This window comes from Lynx canadensis, chromosome E3, assembly GCF_007474595.2.
Source record: "Lynx canadensis isolate LIC74 chromosome E3, mLynCan4.pri.v2, whole genome shotgun sequence".
Lineage (NCBI taxonomy): Eukaryota > Metazoa > Chordata > Mammalia > Carnivora > Felidae > Lynx > Lynx canadensis.
This window is the reverse complement of record NC_044318.1, coordinates 7,904,175-7,931,819: the sequence shown is the minus strand read 5'-3', so window position 1 is coordinate 7,931,819 and position 27,645 is coordinate 7,904,175. Positions and strand designations below refer to the sequence as shown.

The 27,645-nt window shown below is 49.4% G+C and overlaps 1 long non-coding RNA gene across 3 annotated transcripts; it reads right to left on the bottom strand.

Moving 5' to 3' along the window:
* On the bottom strand, window positions 1-27,645 carry LOC115504087. Of its 3 annotated transcripts, none has more exons than XR_003965579.1 (5): window positions 27,084-27,645; window positions 6,055-6,228; window positions 5,712-5,881; window positions 1,443-3,239; window positions 1-1,136 (listed from the first exon to the last, which is right to left on the bottom strand). It is a non-coding gene; the product is annotated as an uncharacterized LOC115504087 (long non-coding RNA). The 3 variants fall into 3 exon arrangements; XR_003965578.1 differs by lacking the exon at window positions 27,084-27,645 and adding an exon at window positions 11,492-11,905; XR_004343035.1 differs by lacking the exon at window positions 27,084-27,645 and having other exon boundaries at window positions 6,055-6,549.

Below are 27,645 nucleotides of genomic sequence, written 5' to 3'. Positions count from 1 at the left end.
TCATAGGCATGAATCAGCAAGTTGCTTTATTGCTGAACAATAGATAGTGTGCCTCCCAGATCAATACAGGGAGATCTACCTAATTCTTCGTAATGACCCATGATGTTCCATAATACTGAATGTGCCAGAATTGATTCTTATATTCACCTATTGGTAAAGTAATGTTTCCAATTATTGCCAGGGCAGACGACACACCAATAAATATCTTTGCACACATATCCTAACATTCTGGCCATTTCGTTTGTACCAGGATAGATTCCTGAAGGTCAAGGGGACCGAGCGTTTGTCGTTTGAACAGACACCAGGGCTGACCTTAGTTAAGACGATGCAGAGAAAGGTGATCCTAGCCCATGGCAGCCGGGCTGTAAGGGAAGAAAACCAGTAGCTGAGCCTCTCACATGGCCACTTCCCCAGCTCTCTCCAGCCGTGCAGGGCACACGCGATGAATTATTCCCTGGGGATGCAAGAAAACTAGGATGTGGTCCCTGCTCTGGAAAAATCCCAGAGTCCAACAGAAGGGAGCAGAGAAGAGCCATCATGTACTGAACTCCCTCGGGGCACCAGGTTTTGTTCTAGGTGCTTCCATACATAGGACGCTTTGCTCAGTCCTCAAACAAATTCTGCCAGGCAGGACGAGGATTTCACATTGTCCAGCACAGGAAACTTCCTGGGGGCCAGGAAAGGGGTGTGCCTTGCCCAGGGTCAAACAGCCAGCAAGTGAGAAAGCTGGGATTTGAACTTGAGTCTGGCTGACCCCAAAACCACCTTCCAGTGCACCACCGGGCTTGACCTTGGCTGGCTTCGAATCAACCACAGGTGCCGGTCCCAAGCTAGAGGGCCTGATGCAATAGGTCTGAGGCGTGGTCCCCTTGTGGCTTGAAAGCCAAGAGGTTGCAAAGTGCAGCCAAGGCTGAAAACAGCTACAGGTCACCCGTGATTCTCGCCATGGTGCATGCATCCCACTCACCTGGAGGGCTTGTCAGGGGTCAGCTGCTGGCCCCTAACTGCAGTGTCTAATGCAGGGGGCCCTGGAAGGGGTGGGGTGGGCAGGACATACACTTCTGAGCAGCTCCTACTGGTCGGGATCCTTGCTGAGAAAACCATGCTGAACGCCATGGACCTGTGATCTTTTCTCCCTGTTGTAAAATAGGGACACAAAGAATCACAGAGCAGACCATATGCAGCACGGGCCCAGCCAGCACAGGCGGCCATAGAGGTTTTCAGATGGTCTCACCCCTCGGCTTTCTCTGAGGTTTTCAAGACTAAGAGAGTGTCATTCGTGGGTCCTCAGCACCCAAAACAGCCCAAATCTGACCGTTTCCTTCCTGCCTGGTGTTTGCCATGTGTCTCCTGGGCCTGCCTGTAATCTGAAGTCCTGGCTTCCCACCCATTCCCCCCCCACCCCGCCCCACTAATCCCTCCATCAACACATACATACACACCAAAAGCTGTGGTCGCTGCGATTCTGAAAGATTGAAACTCCAGGATGACAGACAGCCCCCTGCACATGAGGCATGTTCTCATTTTATTGCATTTCTGGGGCCAGGGGGCTGCTCCTGCAGAACTCACGGCTGCCAGCCAGCTCCGGGAAGTTCATCCCTGTGGATTCCTCGGCAAAAAAAAAAAAAAAAAAAAAAAAAAAGCCAAGCTTCAATGGGCAGAAAGACACTCGGAGGTCGTCTGGGCCATCCCAGCATCTCCCCACCTCCTGGCAGGGCGCCGCAGACAAGGCTTCCCGGCTGCCCGGACACGCAAAGGAAAGCGGTCCTCTAGCGCCCCCTGCTGGCTGAGTGGGGAGTGGCTGAGGAGCCAGGGCAGCTTCTCCAGAATTGCAGCAACTTCCAAGGTGTTAGGTCTCCCTGCCTTCTCTCCTAAGATGCAAATTCCCCCCGGAAGGGGCTTCTGTCTTTCCAGAACAACCTTCTGTACTGGCAACATGCCATGTTCACATTCATATCTCCAGCCAGTAGCCACATTACTACTCTAAGACGTAGCAAGACGTTCTCATTCACCAGCCATTTGCTGAATCTACAGGGAGTCCCGCTGAGAATATAAAGGAAATTGCTCACCGCTTTGGAGGCTTTCACAGTCTAACCTGCAGGTCAGCAAACTACAGCCCACCGGCCAAATCTAGCCCGCTGTGTTTTTGTGCAACCACCTGTAAGTATGGTTTTTACATTTCTCGATTGTTTTAAAAAATCCAAAGAGTACCCTTATCTATTATGATGAGCACTGAGAAATATATAGAATTGTTGAATCACTATATTGTACACTTGAAACTAATGTAACACTGTATGTCAACTATACTGGAATCAAATTAAAAACGTAATTACAAAAAATCTAAAGAATATTTTGTGACACGTGAAAGAAGCTCAGAGAGGTCACTCGACTTACCCAAGGCCACACAGCTACGAGGCGGCAGAGCCGGGTTCACACGCGGAACTGACTCCGAAACTCACATTTCTTCTACAAGGCGGCTTCTGGACTCACGCACATCTCAGCACCTTGTGCCGCTTTACAGAGGAGAAAACGTGGCTCATAGAGCTCAGGTGACCTGTTCAAATGGCACTTGGCCAGGGAGTGGAGAGGAGGGACTTGAGCCCTGGCATGGGCCTGCAAACCCAGCGTTCCACTCTACACCGCATCTCCTGACTCTGGACTGCACTGATTCTCTGGAGCCGTGAGGCATGTAGCAGCACCGAGAGGAAAAGAAGTAAACACATTTCACGTTTTTCTGCAGAAAGTTACTCTTCTGCAAAATGAGTAGCACTCTTCTGTGCAGGGGTGTTTACAGGGTCCTCTAAGGAAAGCGCCCGGGGCTGCAGGGGCGTTGAGAATAAGGATGCTGAACAGCACAGCCAGAACACTCCCGCTTTTCTGTCATACATTTGAGGAGCGACATAGGGTTTCATGTGGAAAAATCAACCATGAGGTCAAGGAAATAAAGCTTGCAAACAAGTGCTACGTCAATCGTGGCTGGCCCCAAGGTCCCAGGGCCGGGTGGGAGCACGTGCCACTTAACGGGGCCCGGGCCGCCCCTGACCTGGCAGCTTGAACAACAGGGATTTCTCCTGTCCCGTCACAGTCCTGGAGGTTGGGAGTCCAGGAGCAAGGTGTCAGGCAGGCTGCGTTTCTTCTGTGGCCTCTCTCTGTGGTGGGCAGACAGCCATCTGCGTGTTTCCATGACATTCTCCTTCTACACGTGTCTACGTCCAAATTTCCTCTTCTTTTTTTTGTTTCTGTTTATTTTTGAGACAGAGAGAGAGAGAAAGAGAGAGTATGAGCGGCAAGAAGCAGAGAGATGAGGGAGACAGAGAATCTGAAGCAAGCTCCAGGATCTGAGCTGTCAGCACAGCCCCCAGACGTGGGTCTCGAAACCCATGAACCCGCAAGATCAGGACCTGAGTCCGCAATGCTCAACCGACTGAGCCACCCAGGTGCCCCCACATTTCCTCTTCCCGCAAGGACAACAATCATACTGAATTAGGCCCACCCTAGTGATCTCTTGTTACTTAATCACGTCCTCTGAAAACCCCACCTCCACAGACAGCCACAATGGGAGGTGCTAGGAGCTAGGACTTCTGCCTATGAATGGGGTGGGGGAGGCGGGCACAATTTAGCCCAGAAAAGCATTAGGGCACCTGGCTCCTCTGTCCTACAGAGTCAGGGGCAGGAGGGTCTGCAAGGAAGAAGGCCCAGGGTCACTCAGAAGGGAGGAGGTAGGGCCCAGCGTGCCCAGCATCCAGACTTGGGCGGACAGGATTTATCACTGCAGTCACCAGGGTAATTGGAAAGAAGCAAGGCTGTCAGGGGCAGAGCCCCAAGAACGGTATTTCAGCCATGCCCCCCTTGCCCAAGCGCCCGATGCTGCATGAGTTATCACCCCGGGGACCCTCAGCCCCCACTCTGGGCCCTGCAGAGGCGAGTATGTTTCCATATGAGGGGCTTTTCAAGGTCACCTATGTGAGCAATCCACCCTGGCCCCCCCGGGGGGGGGGGGGGGTTGGGGTTGGGGGGGGCTGTGCAAGCCTTGCAGGGACTGGACCTCCAGCTTAGCCATGCTCAGCCTCCCCTGCAAGATGCAGCCACCAGGACGGCCTGCCCCACCCCCACTCCCCTCCCCGGCAATTCTGGTTGCAAGGATCTGAGTGTGGGGCCTGAGAACCGCTGCACAGACAGCACTCCTCCATGACCCAGCTCCAGATCCCAGCAGAGAACTATCCCCGCCCCAGAGAATATTCCAGCTTCAGATCCTGTCTGTCACTCTCTCATCACAAGCAGGAACCACATGAAAAAGTGTCTCCAGCTGCCCTGCTGGCTTCCCATCCTAGCCCTGGACTTGGACCTGGACCCCGACCCCACCCGGCCTCTCCCTTCTCATCCCCTCCCCCCACCAAGCTACCATTTCACGGTCATCCGGCTCCCAGGCCTGGATCCTTGTGCTGCTGGATCCAATGACCCCTCAGAGAAGACACCTCATCAGAGACCTTTGCCCTGACGGGTCACGGAGAAGATTCGGGATGGGGGATCAGGACGATGGTGGGGACTGGTATGGGTCGAAGAGGGTCCCCCACCAAAATTCAGGTCCACCTGGAACCTTAGAATGTGACCTGATTTGGAAATAGCATCTTCACAGGTGCAAGAGTTGAGATGAGACCTAAATTGAGGAGAGAGGCCTAAATCCAATGACGGGTGTCTGTATAAGGGGGGGTCGAACAGAGTCATGGGGAGAGCTGGGGTGGGGTAGCTACAAGCCAAGACACCAGGGGCTGGGGGCCGAACCAGGAGCTGGCGGTTTGGAGCCAGAGTCCTGGGAGGGATGACGCCCTGTGGAGACACTCTGGCCCCCAGACCGGTAGAGAATAACTTCTGGAGGTTTAAGCCACCCAATGCCTGGTCTTTTGTTCAGGACACCCCAGGAACGGATGCGGGGCAAAAAGGACACCCAAATGGATCTCCAACAAAGCAGCCTCAGACTTCTAGGAGCCACGGGGTAGGTAGGCAGCTGGCCCGGAGCAACTGGCCTGCCTGGGACCAAGAGCTACCAGGGAGCCCCATAGGCACACACACAGACATACAATTCCAGGGAATCCAGGGGTCCAAATGTGGGGCGCCCCAGGACTCGGGAGCTGGGAGATTTGCACTGCGCATCCAGGACGCCGTTCACTTAACATCAGCGTCTCTTCATCCCTGAAGTGGGGGTGTGAGCCTGGGCCGTGTAGGTGTGGTGCGGCGGGGAGGCTCTGGGACAGGGGAGGGGAGGGGGCAGGGGTAGGCTGGGAGGGCAGGGTCAGGATTTGATCCAGGGTTACTCTGGGACAGAGCCTTTTCCCACGTCACTGCCCCCGGCCTAGCCTTAAATGCCTGGCTGTTCTGTTCCTGTCTGTGACATGTGGACGCTTGGTCCCCGGGAATTTACTTTGAGGACTTTAATAAAAAGGGGATCTTCCGTGAGCTCCAACGATATCCCCAAAGTAGAAGGCTCAGAGCACTGCAGGTTACTCTTTCTTCCCCAGCAAATTACACAGGAAAAAACAGCATGAAGTTCGATTCTTGAACATTCCATACACCTGTCCTGTTGGAGAAGGGTTCCAGACGGGAACACAATGACCTACACCTTGCATGAGGACCACACCGAAGATGAGTAAATGCAGAAATTCCTAAACAGGCCGTGGAACCCTGTCAATGGAAAGGCCATAGCCCATACTGACCATGACAGAGGCGTCATCCATCAAATGCCCACGACACACAGTGAGGCGCGCTGGGTCCTTCCTGCGATGTGAACGCTGACCCTTAATCCACAGCCTGGTGGGACGTGGGGTGGCCTCCCGGGGCAGACAATAAGGGGGCTACCTCGTCTTTGCAGTGTAGCATTGAGTTTCTGTTGGAGACAGAGGGGGATTTCAACGTATTACTAAAGTTACAGTTGACATACAGTGTTTATAAGTTTCAGGCAACAACATAGTGACTCCCCATTCTATACATTACTCAGGGCTCCGCTGAGTTTTAATAATATATACCTAAACTTCAAATCAGCACATATTTATTACTCACCTTTTAATAAACATCGCATTCTCCAGAAGTGAATTCGGAGAACGCCCAGCTACACAGCCAAACAGACCCGGCTCCGTGTTTGTTTGGGAGAAAATTCCTGGTCTCTGGGGGCACCTCGGCATTTCCGTCAGGGGGCAATGCACATCTCCAACACCCGCGTGGCGCTCAGTGTCCCTGGGTGCGAGCAGCAGAGTCAACACGGTCAAGGAGGGCACAGTGACAGGGAGACAGAGCTGGACTTACTCCCATTCTGTCACTCTGTGTTTACAGCTTAGGACCTCGAAATGGCGGGACCTGCGCGGTGAGCTCTTTTTGCTCGGCAAGTGCGAGTTCCAATTCACATACAGAACAATTTAGTGAATTCGAGTAACATGTTTAAAACTGAACTGGACGCTTCTCTTTTAGCTGTTAATCCTTTGGTGTTTGTTTTGTTTTGTTTGTTTGTTTTAAAGAGAGCGAGAGCGAGCACGAGTGGGACAGAAGCAGAGAGAGAGGGAAAGAGCGAATCTCAAGTAGCCTCTGCACCATCAGCACAGAGCCTGACGCAGGGCTGGAACTCACAGGACCACAGGATCATGACCTGAGCTGCAGTCAGACGCTCAGCCGCCTGAGCCATCCCAGGCGCCCTATTAATCCTTTGTTCAAAAGAAGCAGGGGAGTGGCAGGGATGGGTGAAATAGGGGACAGGGATGAAGAGGTACAAGCTTCTGGTTATAAAACAGATGAGTCACCGGGATGAAAAGTACAAGAGACAGAATGCAGCCAATATGTTATACTAACATTCTATGGTGACAGGTGGTGTCTACACTTTTCATGCTAAGCATTTCGTAATGTAGGTAATTGTCAAATCTCTGTGCTGTCCACCTGAAATAATATACTATTATGTCAACTGTACTTCAATTAAAAATTTAATTTTTTAAGTGTTTTCGTGATATGAGGCAAACTCAAGTGTCTGTGATTGCTACTATCACAGATCATTTTGTCCCTAATGTAACTAATGCCACTGATTTGCACACTTTGAAAGGTCAGTGTGGAGGGCACCTGGTGCTTAGTTGGTTGAGTTGCCTACTTCGGCTCAGGTCATGCTCTCGTAGTTTGTGGTTCAGGTCCCACGGTGGGCTCTGTGCTGACGGTTCAGAGGCTGGAGCCTGTTCAGATCTGTGTCTCCCTCTCTCTCTGCCCCTTCCCCGCTTGCATTCTCTCTCCCTCCCTCAAAAATAAATAAACATCTTAAAAAAAACTTTTTAGGGGTGCCTGAGTGGCTCAGTTGGTTGAAAGTCCAGCTTCGGCTCAGGTCATGATCTCACGGTCCGTGAGTTCAAGCCCCGCATCTGGGTCTGTGCTGACAGCTTGGAGCCTAGAGCCCTGCTTCGGATTCTGTGTTTCCCCTCTCGCCTCTGGCCCTCCCCCATTCATGCTCTGTCTCAAAATAAACATTAAAAAAAAATTTTTTTTAAATGGTCAGCGTGGTAATTTTATGTGATACATATTTTACCACAAATATTAAATCAATAATGTAATATGCTCAAAACCACAAATATACTTTAGTGGGTGAAGTATATGGCATGTGAATGTAGCTGAATAAAGCTGCCCAAAAAAGAAAGTAAAGGTGTTAAAACAATCCACTCTGGGTGTACATAAGCCACATACACCACTGGGTGGTATTATTGCTATAATGTGGAAGAGGGAAACAGGGGAAGCTGGGTGGTTCAGTCGATTAAGCACCCGACTCTTGGTTTCGGTTCAGGTCACAATCTCAAGGTTTTTATGAGCTTGAGTCACACACAGGGCTCTGCAATGACAGCACGGAGCCTGCTTGGGATCCTCTCTCTCCCCCACCCCCCACTCTCTCTCTCTCTGCCCCCTCCCCCCACTCACGCAGTCTCTGCTCTTCAAAATACATAAACTTAAAAAAAAAAAAAAGAAGAGGAAAACAGAAGCTCAGAGAGGTGAAGTGATATGCTTGAAGGTCACACGTGGTGAGCTGCAGAATCTGGATCTCAAGCGGGGTCTGTGAGTCCCCTGTCTGCTCTGCCATTGTCCGTCTTCAGCACTGCCTGGACCCCTCCCTCTGTGGTTCAGGGACCCGAGGGTGCTCACAACCGAGACCCTCAGACCAGCCACTTCCCAGCTTCTCCGTGGGATGGGAGGTCAGGGCCAGATGTGGCAAGTAAGGGAGCAGGAGGTGACGGTGCTCTGGGAATGCCTTTGGCAGGGAGCATGCGCCCGCCCAGGGCAAGGAGCAGGCACCGCTGGGTTCTGGGCCAGCATGGCTCACGTGACAGCCCAGAATTTACCAGCGGCTGACCAGGGCCAGGCCAGCGCCCACACCATGGGGGACTCAGGAGACACTGGGCACTTGATTTGTTCAGATTCGGGTTCCCGCAGGAGACAGGGACAGCTCCAGTGCCGTAGTTACTCGACCTGCTCGGGCATCTTTTGGAATCCTGGACACAGGCCACAGGCCACTACATGTGTCTATCCAAGCCCAATACGGTGGGTCTCGAACGGACCACACGAGGCTGGAGAGAAGCCTGGGATCCTCCAGATTCCCAGGTTCATGCAAGGAGAGACTCCCAAAGTTCCCGCGGCCTCTGGCCTCAATCCTACTCCTCCACCAGCTCATGGCCCACCGCATGGAAACTGAGGAGGAGGCAGAGCACAGCCAAGAGACAGGGCACAGCCTGGCTCCCAGGCCCTGGGGACAGTTCCACCCTAACTACCAGCTCGTGTTGGCCAGAGACAGAGAGAGAGAAAGTTAATCAGAGACACACACAGATGAAAAGGGGACAGACCAGCGGTTCTCGAGACAACTGTGTCCCCAGGGGACAGGTGACTGTGTCTGGTGAGTGTCATATTGTCACAACTGGGGAGGCGGGTGCTACTGGCATCTAGTGAGGGGGACCAGGGACGCCATTAACACAGCAGCACCCAGTCCCAATGTTGATATTGCTGGGAGTCAACACAGAGATAAGGAGGCAGCGAAGAAGAAAAGGGAAGGACCAGAGATAAAGGACACAGGAACTGGCATCATCTGGAGTGAACAAAACCAGGAAGGGGCTGGGGGGGAAGGGGGAGGGGGCAGAGAACAGCTGAGTCCAGTGGCCCCATCTGATTCCAGTTCCAAATTCAATGGACTGACATCTTAAAGATTTGAATAATAATAAAAATGCACTTCATAAGAATATATTATCCGTGTCGGTCCCGAAGGCTGGCAGCGTTTTCCTGGACGGCTACAGGAAAAGCAGACGAACCAAGCTCAGCCATCATCGGGGGCAGAAGAAAAAGAAAGCCAGGCAAGCAGGGGGCTTCAGCCACCCCTAGGGAAAAAAATAAATTAAGTAATTTCTTTTTTTTTTTCTTTTTAATGTCATATTTATTTTTGTGACAGAGGGAGACAGAGCATGAGCAGGGGAGGGGCAGAGAGAGAGGGAGACACAGAATCAGAAGCGGGCTCCAGGCTCTGAGCGGTCAGCACAGAGCCCACCGCGGGTCTCGAACCCACAAACCGCGAGATCATGACCTGAGCCGAAGTCAGACGCTTAACCACCTGAACCATCCAGGGGCCCCAATTAAGTGATTTCTAATAAATAAGCCACGAGATGTTGAAAGGGTGTATTTGCTCCATTTCCAAAGGCTTTCAGAACACCCATTTCTGGTCGCAAAATAAGCAGACCCAGATGGAGACCCAAGGACTCCCCAGAAAGCTGCTTTGCAAACCCCCAGTGGTTCCAAGGGCAGGGCTGAGCTCTTCGAGGCCCAACACCCAGCATAATCCCTGGGGCAAAGCAATGCCCCCAAAACATGTGCAGTGTTTCCAATGACTACACTTGACCTCTTTGTAGGACCAAGGTCCTTCCAGCAGCCTCTGTCCTTTTCTGCATTCACCTCCTCATTTCCACTCCCCTGTTCTGTTCCAGCCACACCGGCTTCTATGCCTTCCTTCAAACCCACCAGGCACACTCCTGCCCCAGGGCCTTTACACTTCCTGTTTCCTCATGACTCACTCCCTCTTCCCCTTCAGGTCTTTGTCCAAAGGTCCCTTCACAAAATTGCCACTTTCTCTCTTCCCCATTCTCTGCTTTGTTTTTCCCGATAGCACTTATATCCTCCCAACTTGCTAAATAATTCCCTTGTGAATGTATTCAATATCTAGACAGACCCTAGGGTGTATAGAAAAGGACCACAGGAAGTATGTGTGAAAGAAGGAATGGTCTTTACGCTACACAATGACTCTCTAGGATTAGTAATACCCATCGGCCCCATTTAAAGATGGGGAAACTGAGCCTCGGGGACCTGAGGTTGCACATCCAAGAAGGGGAGAGGCCAGCATTCTGCCTCAGCACACCTGACTGCAAGCCCAATCCCCCCACCCCGACCCGATGGTCCCACGATCAGGCTGGGCAGGACTGCAGGACAGGCTCAACACAGGAGGAATGAATGACCCTGGAAAGTGACAACACCGAGCTAACCCTTAGTGGGCACTGTGTGTGTGTGCAGATGTGTGTGCAGATGTGTGTGCAGGTGTGGCACAAGGCACCCCACATGTGACCTCTTTTTATAAAATTGTTAATGTTTTATTTATTTTTGAGAGACAGAGAGAGAGAGAGGACCATGGGCAGGAGAGGGGCAGAGAGAGGGAGACACAAAATTGGAAGCAGGCTCCAGGCTCTGAGCTGTCAGCACAGACCCAGATGCAGGGTTCGACCACAAACCAAGAGATCATGGCTTGAGCTGAAGTCGGATGCTCAACCGAGACACCAGGCACCCTGAACGTATCCCGTCTTCTAACCCTCACAAGGTAAGTACCATCATCTTACACGTGAGGAAATGGAGACACACAGAGGTCACGTGACTTGCTCAAGGTCATTTAGCTACGAGTCCCAGAGCCGCAGGTGTCCCCGAGGCCCTCCTTCTCCACCACGTGGCTGTGCAGCCTCCCAAAGACTTTCCTGAGAATCTTGTTCCTTCCCTGGGTCCAGGGAACCTTGGACAGTTTCCTTGTCCTCCACCTTTTCACCCAGAATGGGGGCATCTGGACTGGGTCAAAGATCCCTCACTGATTCCTGCACTAAACATTGCATAACACTGCCCTCCCACCCCCCCACCGCCCTGCATGGATAAATACGGAGCTCAAACGTTTAGAGAGACACAATGTGCAAATATGGAAAGCCAGAGAGTGCAGGGGGCAGCCCTGGCCGGCCACGCACCTGTGGGATCTCCCTTTGAAGGGGGTGGATGTTATGGGTTGCACTGGGCCCTGCTCCAAAAAAAGCTGTTGAGACTTTGGAACGTGACCATGTGTGGAGCTATGTGACCCACACAGGTAACCGGGTTCAGATAAGGGCGTGAGGGTGGGCCTTGAGTACGAGTGATGTCCTTATAGAAAGAGGAAATTTGCACACAAAGACGTGCACAGAGAGAAGATATCACCTACGAGCCAGGGAGTGCTGGAGGAGGGCGGCCTGGGACAGATTCTCTCTCACTTCCCTCAGAAGGGACCAGCCGAGTCAGCACCTTGTTTCTGGCCATGTAGCCTCCAGAACTGTGAGAAGAGAAAAGTTTGTTTCAACGTATTCATGGTGCTTTGCAGCAGCGGGAGCCTTAGCAGACCACTATAGACAGCTCAAAGAAATGTGGGGTTCTGTAGAGAGTGCAGGACGAAGGACAAGGTCACCGAGAGCACTCACTGCATACACACTAAAATCATTTCAATGCCGCCTGCAGCTCCACTCTTGGTCTTTGACACGAGGTCCTGCCTGTATGTGAACTTCAGTTCTTTTTTTTTTTTTTTTTTTTAAGTTATTTACTTTGAGAGAGAGAGAAAAGTGCAAGCAGGGGAGGGGCAGAGAGATGGGGAGAGAGAGAGGAGACTCTGTTCTGTCAGCATGGACCCCGATTCAGGGCTCAATCCCACAACTGTGAGATCATGATCTGAGCTGAAATCAAGAAGTGGATGCTTAACTGACTGAGACACCCAGGAGCCTCTTATGTGTATTTATTTTTGAGAGACAGAGAGGGACAGAGTATGAGCAGGGGAGGGGCAGAGAGACAGGGTGACACAGAACCTGAGGCAAGCTCCAGGATCTGAGCTGTCAGCACAGAGCCCCACATGGGGCTCGAACTCACGGTGAGATCATGACCTGAGCCGAAGTCAGATGTCCAACCGAGTGAGCCACCCAGGTGCCCCAAGCCCTTTTTCTTTTTTTTTTTTTTAAATCGGCTCTATGCCCGACGTGGGGCTTAAACTCAACACCCTGAGATCGAGTCACATGCTCTACCAACTGAGCCAGCCAGGCACCCCAAACACAGCCCACGAAGTTCTACAGTCCTGCATGAAGTGTTTTCCCTGTACTGTAAAACGGAGTGGTACATGTAGTCGGTCAAGCATCCAAATCTTGATTTCGGCTCAGGTCATGATCTCACAGTTTCGTGAGTTCGAGCTCCACATCGGGCTCTGTGCAGACAGCACAGAGCCTGCTTTGGATTATCTCTCTCCCTCACTCTTTCTGCCCCTTCCCCACTCATGCTGTCTCTTTTGCAAAATAAAGTTAAAAAAAATAATAAAATAAAATAAAATGGAGTTAACACATAAAATGCTGTTTATGCAATATAAAATAGTATACGTTATTTTTGTATTTATTAATATATTATAGTATTTTATATTATTTAATATTAACAATATAATGAAGTTATTATAAATTTATCATTTTTGAAAATTATATCAATGTAAAACAGTATGGTCATCATCTTCCTCCCACACGTTATATTTAATATTGTTAAATTTTTGTATTTGAAAAAAAATTTTTTAACATTTATTTATTTTTGACAGAGAGAGAGACAGAGCATGAGCAGGGGAGGGCCAAAGAGAGAGGGAGACAGAATCCGAAGCAGGTTCCAGGCTCTGAGCTGTGTGCACAGAGCCCAACACGGGGCTTGAGCCCACAGACCACGAGATCGTGACCTGAGCCGAAGTTGGACGCTCAAATGACTGAGCCACCCAAGCGCCCCAATTTTTGTATTTTTTTAAACATTAAACAGTAACCCTCCCGGGGCACCAGGCTGACTCAGTCAGTAGAGTGTGCAACTCTTGATATTGGGGCTAGAAGTTCAAGCCCCCAATGGGATGTTGAGATTACTTAAATTAAAAAAACTTAAAAAAAAAAAAAAGAGTAACCATCTTGATCCTCTTGTCTTTTCTTTCAACCATTGACAATAAACCTTGTGACGATTTTCTTCAGCTTGACTGTCCTTGCTTTTTTACCCTCGGGATTCCTTAGGAATCAAGGTTTGTGTCCTGAAGACTGGCAACATTTTGCCGAATCAGAGAACCTGACAGTTAAACAGGACCTTAGAATGATGGAGTCAACAGACATTAACTTAAGGGCACCTGGGTGGTTCAGTCGGTTGAGCATCTGACTTCGGCTTAGGTCATGACCTTGCAGTCTGTGAGTTCAAGCCGTGCATCGAGCTTTGTGCTGACAGCTCAGAGCCTGGAGCCTGCTTCGGATTCTGTGTCTCCCTCTCTCTCTGCCCCTCCCCTGCTCATTCTCATTCTCTCTCTCTCCCTCTCTCTCAAAATAAACATTAAAAAAAAAATTAAAAAAACAGACATTAATTAGACACAGGAGAAATCATTAAACAGTCAATAAAGGGGACCATCTTAGAGCATAAAGTTGAACTGGGGGCCACCGACTCCCGGAAAATGTTCCAACTTGTGTTTTGAAAGAGAGAAAACCAAGAAGAATGGAACCAAATTGTTTTTAAAAGGCTGGGTTTCAAATGTGGAACAACTTAAATAAACGTTGAAAAAAAAATTTAAAAAAAAAAAAAAAAAAAAAAGGGGCGCCTGGGTGGCGCAGTCGGTTAAGCGTCCGACTTCAGCCAGGTCACGATCTCGCGGTCTGGGAGTTCGAACCCCGCGTCGGGCTCTGGGCTGATGGCTCAGAGCCTGGAGCCTGTTTCCAATTCTGTGTCTCCCTCTCTCTCTGCCCCTCCCCCGTTCATGCTCTGTCTCTCTCTGTCCCAAAAATAAACAAACGTTGAAAAAAAAAAAATTAAAAAAAAAAAAATGTGGAACAACTGAGCTGCGTGTTTGTAAATACAGCTATTTAAAAGAACGTGTGACTTAGCTCCCAATGAAAATACCATACAAATTTGTGAGGCCCGGCTTTGTCAGCTAGAATGAGTAAACAGGAGAACAGAGGAGCTCAAAGTGAAGTCATTTCTAGCTGAATTAGTTGTTTACGATGATCCTGTTTTCCTTTTTGTAACTGTTTGGAAGCAAAAGGAAGGTAACAACACAATCTTAACCATTTTTCTTTCCAGAAGAACTCCTCTGTGCAGCTCTCACTGGAGATGAGGGACAGTTGTTATAACTGAGCGCTACAGAACCTACTAGTTTTCCAGAGTGTTTACAATGTGCCTGGTATTATGACAGGTGCGTTGCACACAATATCTCATTGAGTCTCCCCAAGAAATCTGTGAGGTCATGCATTTATTAAGACGAAGATCAGTTTACAAGTAACAGAGACCCAAAATGACAGTGACCTAAATAAAGTATGTTTACTTCTCTGTGACATAAAAATCTGAGATAAAAGGGTCCAAGGCTGGTGTGACAGCTCCATGGTGTTAGGGAAGTGACTTTCTTCTATCTTGGAGAACTAATATGCACACCTTCCATTCTCGACTCCTAAAAGGTCCTCGTGTTCCAGAGAGCTGCTCCAGCTCCAGCCATTACACCTATAATCCTCTTCAGGGGCAGGAGGAAAGACAAGAAGGGCAACACTCCCTAGGAGTTTTCCTTCTACTTTACCTACGCCCCCTAAGCCAGAGCTTGGTCACATGGCCACACAGCTGTAGTTGCCAGGGAGGCTGCCTCTCCCTCTCAAAATAATAAAGAAACATTTCAAAAAATAAACAAACACCACCAAAAGAATTAGGAAACAAGCCACAAACCAAGAGAAAATACTTGCAAGGAACCTACCTGATAAAAGACCATTATCTAAAGTATACAAAGAACTCTTAAAATTCAACAATAAGGGGGCACCTGGCTGGCTCAGTCAGTGCAGCATTTGACTCTTGATCTCGGGGTTGAGCTTGAGCCCCACATTGAGTGTAGAGATTATTTAAAAATAAAATCTTGAAGGAGCACATGGGTGGCTCAGTCCGTTAAGCGTCCGACTTTGGCTCAGGTCATGATCTCACCGTTCATGAGTTCAAGCCCCCCGTTGGGCTCTGTGCCGACAGCTTGGAACCTGGAGCCTGCTTCGGATTCTGTGTCTCCCTCTCTCTGTTCCTCCCCGACTCACACTCTTTCTCTTAAAAATAAATACACATTAAAAATTTAAAAAAAAAAAATCTTAGGGGCACCTGGGTGGCTCAGTCGTTAAGCGTCTGACTTTCGCTGAGGTCACGATCTCATGGTTTGTGGGTTTGAGCCCTGCATCTAGCTCTTTGCTGACAGCTCAGAGTCTGGAGTCTGTTTCAGATTCTGTGTCTCCCTCTCTCTCTTCTCCTTCCCTGCTTGCACTCTCTCTCTCTCTCTCTCACTAAATAAATAAACATTAAATTAAAAAAACTTAAAAAAACTGTGAGATTCTGACCTGAGCCGAAGTCAGACGCTCAACCAACTGAGCCACCCAGGTGCACCTAAAAAAATAAATCTTAAAAAAATTCAACAATAAGGAAAGAAACAACCTGAATAAAAAATGGGCCAAAGACCTTAATAGACACCTCAGCAAAGAAAATACAGATTGCCAGTGAACATATGAAAACATGCTCCTTATCACATATCATCAGGAAATGCAAATTATAACAACAGTAAGATACCATCAAGTACCTGTGAAAATAGCCAAAATCTGAACACCAAAACCATCCAATACTAGCAAGGATATGGAGCATCTGGAACCCTTATTCCTTCATGAGAAGACAAAAATGGCAGGGCCACTTTGGAACACAGTCTGGCAGTTACTTACAACACAAAACATACCCCACCATATGATCCAGGAATTACACTCCTTGGTATTTACCAAAGGAGGTGAACCCTTATGTCTACACCAAATCCTGCACAGGATGTTTACAGCATCTCTATTCCTAACCTGTGGTACACCCAGACAATGAAATCTTATTTGGCACGAAGAAGAAATGAGCTTTCCAGCCATGAAAAGAAATGGAGGAAAGTTAAATGCACATTCCTAAGTGAAAGAAACCAGCCTGAAAGGCTACGTACTGTGTCTCCAACTGTAGAACATTCTGGAAAAGGTAACAGGATGGAGGCAGTAAAAAGATCAGTGGTTGCCCCAGGCTCATGAATAGGTGAAGTACAAGGGATTCTCAGGGCAGTGAAACTAGTCTGTATGATGCCATATGATGGATACATGTCATTAGATATGTGTCCAAATCCATGGAACTTACACCACCAGATGAACTCCTCTATAAACTATAAGCTTTTTTGACACCAGTTGTAACAAATGTCCCACTCTGGTAGGGATGTTGATAGTGGGTAAGGCTGTACAGGTGTTGGGGGAAGGAGATTATGTGGGAAATCTGTGTACCCCCTCTCTCAACTTTGCTGTAAACCTAAAACTGCTCTAAAAAATATTTTTTTTAAATATATATAATTTATTGTCGTTAGGTAACATACAGTGTATACAGTGTGCTCTTGACTTTGGTCAGATTTGGTTTGATCTGAGATTCGTCACTTACACACAACACCCAGTGCTCACCCCAACAAGTGTCCCTCTCAATGCACATCGCCTATTTTCCCCTCTCCCCTACCCCCATCAGCCCTTAGTTTGTTCTCAGTATTTAAGACTCTTTTATGATTTGCCTCCCTCTCTGTTTGAAACTAATTTTTTCTTAATCTTAAAAGAGTCAAGGAACCTCTTGAAATGTATCTGTGTATGTTTTGAAGGAGAAAGTCAAAGGCTCTGTGCCCAGCTCCAGCCCCTTTTAAATTATAAAATACCACTGGTCTGGGTGGCTGGCTCTAAAATTCCAGCCAGCATCAGAATAACCTGGGGAGTGTGGCAAAATTCTATACAGGGGCACCTGGGTTGATCAGTAGGTCGAGTCCAACTCTTGATTTTGGCTCAATTCATGATCTCTAGGTGTGTGAGTTCAAGCCCCGAGTCAGGCTCTCATTGACAGTGTGGAGCCTGCTTGGGATTCTCTCTCTCCCTCTCCCTCTGCCCCTGCTCTCAGTCTCTCTCAAAATAAACAAACTTAAAAAAAAAAAAAAAAAGCCTAGATATTCAGGACCCCTGCCTCCCTCCAGCGAGGTCTGATTCAGGGGCACTGGTATGGGTCCTAGATCTTTACTATTAAAGTTGCCCAGGGGTGCCTGGGTGGCTCAGTCAGTTCAGCGTCCAACTTCGGCTCAGGTCATGATCTCACAGTTCATGGGTTCAAGTCCTGCGTCGGGCTCTGTGCTGACAGCCTGGAGCTGCCTTCAGATTCTGTGTCTCCCTCTCTCTCTGCCCCTCCCCTGCTTGCACACTCTTTCTCTCTCAAAAATAAAAACATTAAAATATATATATATTAAAAAGAAAAGTTCCCCACCTGCCGACACTAATGCAGGTTCAAGGACCACATTTTAAGAAACACTGCCCCAAAGGCTCCCTCGATCCATATAAAGATTTTGCCATAAGGGAGCTGGAAGGGCCCTTCTAGCGTTGACACTCTCAGAGGCTTCTAGAGAACAAGCAGCTCTCCCAGGGAGAGCATGTGCAGTGAGTGAGGGCCTTCATCAGCTGCGCCTAGGGTCAAAGTGAGGGGCTGCAAGGGACAGCCGCCCTGAAGGCCAGGAGCCTCTAGGTGGCAGTGCCTTGCCAGAAACAGAGCCTGTTTCCAGAAAGGCCGAACTGCAAGGAGGCAGAAGGCAGCTCAGATACTTGGTGGGATACTCAGATGCGTGTCAACTGAGGAATGAATGAACACACGAGTGAAAGATCACTTGAGGGGGTGAAGTTCTCAATAATGATTGTAGCTAACATTTATTGAAAACTTGCTGCTGGCACTGTTCCAGTCAAACTAAGATCGTATATCACACTGTACATGTTATGGGCATTCTCCCATGTTTTAAATAATTTTTTATTTATTTTTGAGACACAGAGTGGGGGGAGAGAGAGAGATGGCACGAGCAGAGGAGGGGCAGAAAGAGAGGGAGACAGAGGATCTGAAAGGGGCTCTGCGCGGACAGTGAGCCTAATGCAGGGCTCGAACTCACGTACCGTGAGATCATGACCTGAGCCCAAGTCAGATGCTTAACTGAGCACCCAGGGGCCCCTCCCATCTCTTACCATATTCCTCAAGAACATGCTTTATACAGGCTTCAGGTTTTCCCAGCTAGTGAAACTGGTATGTTTAATCAGTCCCCTGTCATGTGGTGTGTGTGTTGCCTTGTTCTCCAAATACTACACTTCATATTGTTGTGTAACAACCATCTCCCACAAGTCTGATTATTTCCCTGTTGGGATTAATATTTAGAAATGGAAATATAGGATAGGAAACTGGGACTATATATATAATATATACACATATACATTATATATATTCTCATTCTCTAACTCCGCCAGGGAACATCATCTCAGACTTCCCAGGGCTGAGTACCAGCCACTCATCTTTCCAAAACTACTCGAGGGGAGGGGCACCTGGGTGGCTCAGTCAGTTAGGGGTCGACTTCAGCTCAGGTGGTCTCCCGGATTGTGAGTTCGAGTCCTGCTGTGAGCACACAGCCCATTTGGGATTCTCTCTCCCTCTCTCTGCACTTTGCGCACTCTTCACTCTCTCGCTCTATTCAATTCAATTCAATAATAAATAGAAAAAAATTGTATTCAAAACACAGTATCTCCTTCTCAAATCTGGGTTTCACAAAGGCTGAAATTTCTATTCATATACGGGTTGGTCAGTCATTCTTATTTCTGTTTCTGAAAACTCCCTATTCATATTTTTTTTTATTTTTCCTTTTTGGCATACTACCTTCTTATTCAAGTATGTGCGTGGAGGTGTATAAATAGAGATACACATATATGGATATACAGAGATTAAATCTGTAATCCTTGCCACAGTGAGTTTGATTTTCCTTTCCATTTTGTTTTATCGGTTTAAATTTATTCTTACAGTCAAGCTTTTATTTTAAAAAATATTTTCCCCAATAACTTGATGCTTATAAAGTTAAATACTCACATATATTTTCCTCCAGTTTTTCATGGTTTAGGTTTTACATTTAACTCTGTCAATTTACATTTAACTCTGTCAATATGTCAGGGAGCATGAAGTGATGCTCTAACAAAAATATTTCTCCATATAGTCAATTTTTCTGATGCCACCTGTTGTGACCAGTCCATCCCCTGTCATTTTGCACCATCTCCTCACGACCACCAAGTTCTTACATAAACCAGACTATTTCCGGGAGTGTTCCATCCTGTCTTTATCCTGCTGCTAATACCTAACCTTTTTTTTTTTACTGTGTATTTTTGAGATAGAGCGTGTGCGTATAAGCAGGGGAGGGGCAGAGAAAGAGAATCCCAAGCAGGCTCCATGCTGTCCAGAGAGCCCAACACGGGGCTTGAACTCATGAATTGCGAGATCATGACTTGAGCCAAAATCAAGAGTCGGACACTTAACTGGCTGAGCCACCAGGTGCCCCGATACCTAACTTTTAATTATTACTATTTGTTTTAATTTCTTTTGTTTCTCAAAATTGCCTTAGCTATTCTCAGCTGTGAATTCACTCAGCTGAACTTAAATACTGCTGACCCGTTTCCAAAAATCCCTTTGGACTTTTATTAGAACCATAAATCCAACTGTAAGTTAATTTGAAAAGAATCAGCACTCCAGGGCGAAGACGGGGAAGTGGGTACTTGAGGATCGAGCCAGAGATTAAGTAAAAACCGGCCTTCGGGGAAGAAAACTGTATAGTCTCAACCATAAACTTTTAGTTTTTAAGTTCTTATTTAAGGAATCTCTACACCCCAAGTGGGGCTCAAATTCACGACCCCAAGACCAAGAGTTACACCTTCCTCCGACTGAGCCAGCCAGGCGCCCCTCAATCATAAACTCTTAGATGGATGTATGCTTTGACCCAGAATGTCCACTTCTTGGGATCTAGAAGTCTCACACATGGGCACGAAAGGTGTTCACTGTAGCACTTTTTTGCAACAGACTAGAAATAAACTAGATGACATCACGGACGTGGGTAATAAGCTATGGTGTCGCCAAATCTGAAAGACCAGCAGCGGGCAGGCAGGGCACCATGTACAGAGAAGGAAGGAGGTTGTCGATCTAACATTAAGACAAGCAGACACGCTAAACAAATGCTTACGGTAGAAGTCCATCTATTTTTTGTTAGGCGCTTTTTTTTTTGATGTCTGTTTATTTTTGAGACAGAGCAGGAGTGGGGGAGGGGAAGGGAGAGAGGGAGACACAGAATTCGAAGCAGGCTCCTCCAGCTGTCTTGGGAACGGCAAGATCATGACCTGAGCTGAAGTTGGACACTTAACCTACTGAGCCACCCAGGTACCCCATGTTTATTTGAGAGAGAGAGAGTGCACAGGAGAGGGGCAGAGAGAAAGGGAGAGAATCCCAAGCAGGCCCTGTGCTGTCAGCACAAAGCCCGACATGGGGCTCCATCTCATGAATCATGAGATCATGACCTGAGCCAAAGTCAAGAGTCGGATGCTCAACCGACTGAACCACCCAGGCGCCCCAGTCCATCTATGTTTTAAATCATAAGAAATGCTCCAGAAGAGAGGGCAGCAAACACTCTCTGTAAAGGACTAGATCATCAATACTGTTGTCTCTGTGAACCATAAAGGTATCTGTCACCTAAGAAGACGACAATGTGAACAGGTGTAAATAAAACTTGGCAAAACCAGGCAGTGGGCTGGACATGGCCCTCAGGCTGTAGTTTGCGGACTCCTGGCCTAGAAAAAAAACTACCAAAATTGTATCAGAGGTTGCCTCTGCAAAAGAACCAGGATTGGGACTCGGGGGGACAAAGGAGGCCATTAGCTCTGCTCTGGGTCAAGGTCTGTACTAACTAGATGGCAAGTGCCATTCTAAAGAGTGTATAAATATTAAGTCATTAAACTCATGTAAGCCTCATAGCAACTTAAATAAAAGCTATCATTCCCCACCACTTACAGATGAGGAAACGGAGGCACAGAAAAGTCAAGCAGGTTTCCTCAAGGCCACACAGCTCACCAGTGGATTGAAATCCAGACAGCCTACGTCCAGAGACCGTACATCAGCATTACTATTTTTAGTCCTTCTATGGTGTTCCATTTCCTTAAATAATGGGCTTATTTATAATATAATATGATATAATATAATATAATAAATATATATAATATAATATAACATAACATAACATAATATAATAATATTCTAAACCAGCCGCTTTAATAAAGAATCCCATTCTTGTAATAAAGAGCATGATTGCATGGGAGAAGAGGCGATGTTCTCTCTCTACGCCGAGACCACTAAATACCATTTAACTGGCGCGAATAAAAAGCAAAGTTAAACGCGTGAAATGACGCCAATGTCACGCTGCCTGCTGGATCACAAGTTCCAGGGAAGTAAGGATTGTGCCTTTTTCGGGTAAGGGAAAGTCACACAGGAGAGGAGAGTCCAGACTTCAGAGAAACACAATCCCACAGTGGAGTCACCACTGGGCCTCTCCCACACAAGTCACACAACCTCTCTGAGCCCAGCTTCTCCACTGGCAGGACAGGCACACACACATGCCATCATCACACCAAGGGATTTGCACATAAAGCACCCAAGAGGAAGTTGAGATATGCGCTTATCAGGACGCCTGGCCCCTCTCATGTGCCATCACATCAATTCCTCCAGGACTCGCAGACTTGATTCTATCTGTCTGGTCCCCAGCTTGTTCCACACTGAGAAGCCAGAGCCTGCTTTGTCCACAGCCGGGGTTCGCCTTCTGCCAAAGGCTAAGGGAAGAACTACAGCCATCACGGCATCCCAGGAAGGGACTCTTGAGGCAGAGCCCTGAAGGCCAGGCCAAGGGCACCACCAGCACTCCATGTGGCACAGCCTGGGAACGCGAGGGAGTTAGAGGTACAGGAAGCAGGGTCTAAAGCCTGAGAACAAGCTTCTGCAAGTAACAGTTCAGATTGCTCAGCACGCTGGACCCCAAATCCAGGGCTGGTGAGAGGGGCCATGTACAGGCGGACAAGCGGAGGCCCAGAGAACTGGGCAGCTGTTTCTGAAGGAGCCTAGAAAAGCATCCACCCGTTTGCTTCCCTCGGGTCCTGCCCCAAGGATAGCCTCATCCACAGGGGCTCGGATGGAAAGGCAGGGTCGGTCTTTAAACACATGAACTGAGTGTCCTTGGTGGGAAGTGCACTCTGCAGTTCACTGGGGTCTCAGGGCTGCCAGATTCACTCACCTGTCCCCATCAACGTCCTGAGTGTGTGCCACCCCCAACAAACAGGATCTCCTGGGATTTTCACCTGCAGCCTGGGAAACTGTCACTCAACTTGAGAGGAGAGGATACAGGGCAAGACAGGCAGCCAGGTTGACCAAATTACTCAGTGAGGTCTTGGCAGTGAGGGTCCTTCCAAACCAGATCAGCAACTGGACTGGGCAGCAGAGAAGGGGGGTTGGGAGGGGGGGGGGGGGGGGGGCTCCTTAGGGGGAAAGGGGAGGGCTGTGGGATCTGGCCGCAGACCCCGTGGGTTCAAATCCTAACTTCATCGACACCCCACTCACCACCAGGGCCCGCACCCACCCTCACCTCCACCCAGTCCTGCCCTGGGAGGACTGTCCCTTTAAGGCTCTGGTGGGCGGGCCCACCAGTTTCCATGGAGCTCGCTGAGCTGTTTCACAGTCTTCCGAATTCCAGCCCCAAACAGGAAATGAGTCACCGCAGGAAAATGCAGGGCTCCCAGCCGTAGGGAGCTGCCGCTCAAGGGCGACCTCAGAGGTCCCCCTGTTGGGGTCAGGCATCGTTGGGGTGCTTGGCTCAGCAGGAAGTGTGACGAGATTTCAGCATCTGCTCATACTGCTTGGCTGGCTGGGGTGCAGCTGACACAAGATCTCACACTCCACCCAAGTTCACTGGAGTTGACCAGGGTCAGGCAGATCACTCAGGCATCTCTTTTTGGTTGCTGGCCGGACCCCCACAGCAGGGGTTGTTGCACACATACTAAGACAGAGCTCAATCATTTACATGGGCTCGCACACTGTAAGGTCGTCACCTGTGTCATCCCTACTTTCCAGAAGAGCAAACTGAGGCTCGGGTGAAGATCACCTGCCCAAGTCCTACACCACCCCACACTCCCCAGTCCTCGAGAATTTGAATTTTTTTTTAATGTTTGTTTATCTTTGATAGAGACAGACATAGAGCGCGAGCTGGGAAGGGGCAGAGAGACAGGGAGACACAGAATCCGAAGTAGGCTCCAGGCTGTCAGCACAGGGCCCGAAGCAGGGCTCGAACCCACAAACCTCGAGACCATGATCTCATGTTGAAGTCAGGCGCTCGACTGACTGAGCCACCCAGGTGCCCCTAATCCTTGTGAATTGGAACCCGAGTGCCAGTTCAACAAGAAATGTGTGCAAGTGCCTTCTAGATAGGTTGGAAGCCAGGCAGACCCGGGGTTGGGATGTGGTTTGACCTGGTTTGGCCACTCCCTTCCCGTCTCAGTGGAGATGCCCTCATCCCTTCAGCCACTACTTACTGGTGGTCTACTTGGAGACAGGAGCGGAGATGAGCTACAAGGAACACACTTACAAAAGCAGACCAGTAAATAAACCTTCCAGGAATAAATGAGAGAGCAGAGAACAATGCAAGAGCCAGAGAGGGTCAGACGGGCTCTCTTGCAAGAGGATAAGGAAGATGAACCAGAAAAGAAGGGGACAGCCTTTTCATAAAGGGGGCAGAAGAAAGACATCCCAGGGGCACACGGAGAAAATTCCAAAGACTTCCAGTCTTCATAAACCTTGCAGCAGGAGCAAACGTTAGGAGGAGGGAGACACCTCTACAGGAGAAGGTTCCAGTGGGGTGGACCCCGGACACTGCCAGATCCTACCCAGGGAAGGAAAATGGAAAATCCTCACTGATGGCGCCCACTGAGAATGCCAGCAAGGGTGACAGCACCTGTGCCCCAAGCTTGGTCCCCCCGGCCTCAGAAAGGGCAAGTTCCACGCTGGGGGACTGCAAACTGACCCCCACTCCCCCATCCTGCCTTCATGGGGCCTCCCCACTGGCTGGGCCGGGAGGACTGCACACAAGCACTGGGGCCACCGACCCCCCCGGCCAGTTACCCATGCTGGGGACATCTGTTGGCGCTCTGGCTTCCACAGCTGGAGGGAAGCCCACGCAGTAGACAGAAGCCGCCCGGTCCAGGAAGCCGAGTCAACTTGACCTTGATCTCTGGGCTGCTGGGTCCCAGGCAGCTCCTCGGGAACCCACCTGCTCGTGTTGTGGGCCGGTTGAGGGCACTGCTGGGAACAGTTCCTGCCTTTTGAGGCGGGTCCATGCCGAACCCGGGAGTGTCACCTAAACCCTTCCTGGTGACACTCGGCACCTAAACAGTCCACTGACCTCAACGCACTCCGGTCCTCCCCCCAGAGCGCTCTTCTCACTGAGGGCAACTTCCAACCCACCACTTACCAGCCTCAGGACCTCATCAGCTCCCCGTGGAGAAATGGAGCACATACGGTCTCACAGCCAAGACATATTGCCAGGATTAAGACCTCTGGGCTCACCACAGGCCAGGGACCCTCTAGGTTTAGGCATTACCTCATTTCATCTTCACAACCCCCTTATAGATGGGGAAACTGAAGCAGGGTGGCTAAAGAACTTGCCAAGACAGGTGACACCATGACCACGAGGCCGTAGGCTCCCCCAGCAGTGGCCAACAGCACAAGGGCGGTGGCCACAAAGCCAGTCACCGAAGTCTCAGCTTCTCGCCTGGTAAATGGACAGAAGAGTGGATGTGTGGGCGAGCACCCAGGTGTCTCCAGCCCTTCCCGAAGGGCACAGTACAAGATACACAGGCTGGGAAGGGCTACTTCGGGAAAACACAAGTGCAGACTGGAGTGGCTTTGACCCCCTTCTGTATGCCTGTATGTGTGCACATACACAGCAATGTTTTATAAGGTACACCCAGCACCTCTAGACGAGATAGGGAGACTTGGGGGAGGGGGGTGGTGGTGACAGATCCGCCCTGATATCCTGGGATTGGTCCTCATGATACGTGTCTGTGACAGGGTTACAGGTTTAGATGATACAATAGCCCACACACTGGAGGCCCAGGCTCTTCCCTGTCCTGTCAACCTCGGCCCCGGGCCCCACTCAGCTCCAGGCCACACGTGCACAGGTTAGTGCCAGGGAGACGGCTCCGGAGAGGACAACTCTTCACCCAGGACCTTTCTGTACAATCTCCCCCCCGGTGCACGTACTAGCAATGTAATTTTTTTAAATGTCAACAGAGGTGGCAGGACTTAGGATCCGTTTTAGGTATTCTTTCAGATACCCTGTCCCCAACTCAGACCCTTTGCGTTCAGTGTGTGTGTGTGGGAGGAGAGTCCAGGAATCTATCTGAAACCTCTCCCAAGGGGACACATTCCCAACCAGGTGGAGAGCCTGTCTTGGGGACGGCATACTTGCTGGGTCACTCCTGGTGAGCCAGGATGCACCACGCCCCGAAGCCTTGTGGGTGCAAACTTCCTCCTGCCAAGCAAGCCCAGGAAAACACCCTGCCCCAGAGGAATGCACTGGTCAAGTCCAGACTTCCTCAAAGCCTGAGGGACTGAAGGTGGACGGGCAGGCAGCCCGCTGAGGGAGGGCGGGCAGAGTCCAATGTCACTGGACACCTGCCCAGTAAACAATCTGGAAAAGGGCCAGAGCAACACTCCCTTCTGCAGAACACATTGAGGCCCTCAGACAGTGTTTCTCTACTGGAGGGGCCTGGAAAATGCTGGTACCTGTGGCCAACCCCAAGGAGTGCCATCTAGTTTGTCGGGTACAGCCTGAGCACAGGTGGTTCTGGTGTGCGCACAGATTGAGAACCACGAAATCTGAGGAAGAGAGGAAATTGTGGGGGGGGGGGGGGGGGAACCAAGGCTGCAGGGGAGCACAGAGGTCAGGAGAGATCCCTCTCAGACTCTGAAAAGGGAATTTTATCCAACCAGATGGATGATGGTGACCATACTTAATGGTTAACGTGTGTGTGATTATTACTACGAGCCAGGGGTCATCCCAGGCGCTTTAATCTCCCCAGACCCATGGCAGGGCCTGTCTCCCCCCCACTGACCCCAAAGTTCAGCTCTTAACCACCACACCCTGGTTCCGGAGACGCTGTGAAAGCCCAGAAGGAAAAATAGGGACTCTTCGTGAAAACCTAGAAAATCTCAAGGCACCTTGTACCTGCTCACTCATTCAAGAAACGTCCAGGAACCTACTCTGTGCCAGCCACTGATGTCCAGAGAGCCTGGGTTTTCAAGCTGCTGTGAAGTCAATGTAGTAGGATCACACACAGCAATCTGTTTCGTGAACCAGTGAGAAACTGTGAAGTGCTGTGCACCGGACGGAAAGAGAGGAGCACTCTAACTTCTTTTGGTTACTGTGTGTATGTGTATGTCTCCACACTAGGTCTCGATGCCACGGGTATTTCATACTGTGGATCGCAGCCCAAAACATCAGAGAAACACTGAAGATGGACAAGAGAAAAGCCTTAAGATACCAAATAAAAAGTGTAAGCAAATACGAGTCCATAGGTTTATGTCAACCTAGGCCTCAAACACCAAATCAGAACTTCCTGGTAGTTGATTTCTAGATACACCTTGAAACCAACCTCACCACTGTGATTAGGAGCTTCGCCTTGAGAGAAGAGATGGGGGAAGCCACCAACCTCTGCCCACGGCACTCAAGGACAGTTTGGTAGGTGTTTCCCCATCCCCCGAGGTATCTGAGCCCTGGCACCACCACCCCACCCCTAAAGAGAACCGATGGTCTGAGAATCTTCCTCGAATCCCAAAGTCACAGTGACACATACCTTGGCGGATGTGTAGAGGACATCTGGATCGAGCATCTGTCCGCCGGCTCAGGTGCTGAAAGCGGCCGGGAACGTGGTGGGGCAGACTGCCCTGAGTCCCCCCAGGGCCACCTTTCTCATGGTATTCAGGCTGCTGAGGTTCCTCACTGCTGAAGCTGGATAAAACCTAAGACTCCTGAAGCTGTCAGGTTTCAAACTGCACCAGAACACGGTGAAATCAGTCCACTTCCAAGACTGGAAATCCCAAGTTCATTTCCCACGACTGATGTCCCCAAGGTGGGTTACCCGACACTGATTCCTAAACACCTATCGATCAGCGTGCGTATTTTTAATGGCTACATACATAAAACACAAATACTAGGAAGGTTACTCTCCAAAACCATTCAGCTTTTACCTTTGGGGAGGAGAGATTAAAACGGCCTCTCTACTAAGGTCTCTCTGACATTTTAATTTTCCTTACAAAAATGCACGTGTTGGAGCACCCAAGTGGCTCATTTGGTTGAGCGTCCGACTTTAGCTCAAGTCATGATCTCATGGTTCGTTGAGTTTGAGCCCCACACAG